This window comes from Oncorhynchus mykiss, chromosome 3, assembly GCF_013265735.2.
Source record: "Oncorhynchus mykiss isolate Arlee chromosome 3, USDA_OmykA_1.1, whole genome shotgun sequence".
Classification (NCBI taxonomy): Eukaryota; Metazoa; Chordata; class Actinopteri; order Salmoniformes; family Salmonidae; genus Oncorhynchus; species Oncorhynchus mykiss.
In genome coordinates, this window is record NC_048567.1 from 43,152,299 (window position 1) to 43,156,558 (window position 4,260).

The window sequence follows — 4,260 nt, forward strand, 5'->3', positions numbered from 1 at the left end:
TGAAGATTTGTATAAACTTTGCTTTCTGTATCTCCGACATTTGCAACATTGTTTCAATTCGGCTTTTCTCAGACAGTCGACAAATCATGAATCAGCTGGCATAATTTTTTATGGAATATAAAGAAATGTAAATTGAAAATAGGTAAAATGAAACAAAGTTAAAACTTAATAAGTCAATGGACGAATGTGGAGCCTGTCCCCTAATACTGTCCAGAAAAACATTGACCCGATTGACACTTTTCTTGGTTACTTTTGGGGACTTCCTTTCTTAATTAAATGTTCAACATTTAACTATGATGTAGTCCTTATTTGCTCACTACAGATTGTTATGGTGTTTTGCCTCTTGCTACACTCGGATTGACACAGTTTATCTTGTATTTAAGTGGTTATTGACATTCCTGGTTCAGTTGAAAAAAGAATTGACTGTACAGCAATACACTTCCACTGATGCTAATGACTAAGCTATTTTATAACAAACCATCCTTGTCTCGTTGGCTGTCACAGGAACATGGCAAGATGAGGCTGCTTTGAAAACCTTTCCAGCACCTCCAATATACTATATAATACTTTAAGATATCTGCAATGATTGAATTCCAGTCTATGGCCATCTAAATGCTTTGCTATTTTGTGATATAGCTACACTTCATTCAGTTTCAAACCAAAAGTTTACCCTGTGAAAGTAGGAAGTCTGAATGTTGAGATACCAAGGGAAAAGTCTGAGCCTGTAAATTAGGCCAAGCATATTTTCTCATCAGAATGAGGGATTACTAGCAGGGAAGCTTGAATATCAGTGACTTTAAAAGGGAGGAAGATCCCATCCTTAAATCAGGTAGAAAATACAGTAAATGTCAAGCCTTTACAAGAACACACAACAAAAACATGATTCTGCCCTTTCTTACTCAAGCATTCAAGGCTTTTCTATACACTGCTAGCTTTAGAAATGGTTGTGAGAAGTTTCAACTTTACTGTTAGAACAGGAGTTCAAAAGCCAGGGACCATAGCTGGACTGGTCCTCTACTCATGAGTTAGGTGATACTACCATGTTTCACTCTCAGATTGCTCAAATATCAGGATAATATGGTGCAAAAAAATGTGTCTGAAATGATACATTTGTGCTTATGATCGAAAAAAATTCAGCAACGGGGGGGGGGGGGGGGGTTGCTTCATATTTATTTATGTGCTTATGCTTATGAAATACAACTTTTTTTCACCAACTTGTGTTCAATTTGTGTAACAGCTTATTGATTGATTCGTTGTACTGAACTACAATTTCTACACTCTTTGTCTTGTTACTCATTCCTGTCATTGCTTCAGAAGGATCGTAAACACGTGCATTAACATGGATTCTGGCTTTATTAATCAACAATGGATTTAATCCCATATTTGACTGCAAAAACAAGTGACTTCATCCCCATGGGTCCATACTCCCTTTGCTAGCTAAATAGTATTATAGTGTGTTCCCTAAGAACAACAAATCTTATTTAGAGTCAGTGAATGCCATAGCCTCAAGGCATTTGTGTAGAGTGCCATTTCTCAGGGGATCCCTCCGGAGCAGGAGGTCTGCTCTGCGTAAGAAGATGGATCACCATATAGATTATTAATCAAAAGATGGATGGTGCTGAACATATGCCTCAGGCTAGCTGCTCTCACACTACAAATGGAAGAAAACAGATCTTTGGGTTATTCCTAATTTTCCATGGTCTTTTCTCTTGAAAGAAGGCAGTGACTGGACTTTGCAACTCTATAAGGTGTTGGAAAGCAATCATCTTGTTTTTTAAAATTTTCTTCCAGAGTGAATAGAGAAGACACATAGAGATCAAATAAGTGGGTTAAGTTTTCTTAAGACGTGGAATAGTTAAGTTACATTTCAATTAGGGAACGAGTCAGAGCAATAAAGGACATCGCCTTATTGTCCTGAAATGAAAGATGAGCTGTCATTTACTAATCCACTTGGTCTGGTTAGGAGTCATCTTACAGTAAGCAACAGTATTACCTTTTCAACTCACTTTGTCTCATTGGTATTGTGTGTCAGAAAGTCACTTTAAATGGGTTTTTCATGAGAAATCCTCTGTAGCACTCTAAGCACTTGTCGCAGTGTGGAATACATGCTGTATTGTATCTAAGTAGATAGCAAGAGAATGATTTCGTTTAAATATGTCTCAGTGTGGAATAAATACTTTATTGTATCTAGGTAGATAGCAAGAGAATGATTTCATTGCAATACCTCTCCAAGAAAGGTTCCTTTATGATTGCTACATTTGTTGGAGAAAGAGTGGCGTAGCAGTCGCCTAGTTCTGGTACATCAACCTATCAGAAGTGTACTGTATTTATGGAAAGGGTGCATATCTTTCCACAAGGGGTTAATGATGTTTTGAATGTTCTGAAATAGGTTACAGTATAGTTTTACTGTAATTACTGTAGGCCTGAGGCCATGTGAATAGTGGCCTATAAAGTGGTGGATTTTGTTCTATTTGTCTACTTCAGTGTGCCCCAGCTGTTACTTTGGTAAACCTAGAAAAAAAACCTAGAGTTAAATTGATTCACATGGCTAGAAAATAAGCTATTTGACAAATGTTATGCTCAGACACAGAGGCAAATATTATGCATAACTATTTCAAAATAAAACTAATTTCAGCTTTTTGATTTCTACATTGTCCACCATAGTGACAGTGACTTTTTAAGTTGGACACCAGACAATTGCCTCTTTGGTTATGATCAGACTTTCCATTAACAAATGTTATTAGTATACTATGGCATAAATCAGGGATGGGAAACTTTGATGGGGTTGGGGTCGACAAAAAATATGAAATCATCATGAGGGTCCGTAGAGGTTTGCGGGTCTGCGTACCCACATCCATACCCACACATGCAGTCAGAGCCCGCCCTAGTGTTTAGGGGGCCCTGAGCAAAATTGAAGTTATTGAGTGCAATTCTACTAATTTTGCCATGAGGAGTAGAGAAAATGTTGCAGTTTTACAGCAAATGACCTGCAATTCTACACATTTGCCATAGGCTAGAGATACATGTTTGCTGCAGTTTTTAGTGATATCTGAGTGAGAATGTTTAGATAGACTAACTTACCAAAAAAAAAAAACAGTGTTATCTGACATGGACTAATTGAGTGTCAGTGACTGGCATAACAAGAGAAAAACTTCTGTAGTAAAAGAAAACTGTATATACTATAATAATTCATGTAGTGTTTTTGTGGATTATAGTATGCTGTACCATTTACTGTAGTGTTTTTGCAAACATTACTGTAGCTTTTACTATAGTGTTTTGTTTTGTTAAATTTGACATAGAAGTGGAGTTTTTTTTCCCTTCAGAAAACCTACTGGAGAAATACTAAAATAGCAAATGTTCCATAACATGTAGTTAGGTAGGTATCACAGGAGGCTTCTGAGGGTAGGATGCCTCATAATAGCATCTGGAACAGAGTGAATGGAATGGCATCAAACACATGGAAACCATGTTTTTTATGTATTTGATACCATTCCACTAATTTCGCTCCAGCCTTACCACGAGTCTGTTCTCCCCAATTAAGGTGCCACCAACCTCCTGTAGTAGGTATGTTGTGTTTGTAAATGAGGTATATGTTGATGTTGTGTGGGTTGTGTTTGTATCAGTCTTGCTTTGACATCTGGAGCATGATTGATAGAGGTGTTCATGTGGCCCATTGTTATTCTTATACAGTTTTCTTGAGTGATGGGTTGTGGATTGCTCTGTTCAGGTATTCTTGTCCTTTTATTGCTTGTCTGCCTTTGATGGTCTTGATTCCGGTGGATCTGGTGGATGCATTGGTTGTTGATGCACATGTGACCCGTTTCAGGAAACTACGCGTATGTCACAGGAGAGCCGTTTGAACGTCAACTTTTTTTCCAATCACAATTCACTTTTTGGAGGACCGAGTTTTGAAATCAGTGGAATTCGAGTTTGATAGCTAAGGAGATGGAGAAAACACCTGTCTCCGGATTACATCTTTAAACTACGTGCAACCATGGCATCCGACAGGAGACGCGTCCATCCATGATGCATACGGGTAAAATAGTCTAGCTAGCTACATTTTCAGATATTACACATTTTTAAATTGGTTTCATTTGAAGTTGAAGTGTACTGTTAGCTAGCTAACATTAGCTGGCTGGCTCGCTAGCTAACATCACGTGTATGATCTTATTATTAGTATCTCAGAGCCATTTGCTTTGCTAGTTAAAGCCTAATGTTAGCTAGCTAACATTGAAACTGGTTGGTTAGCTACCTGCAGAT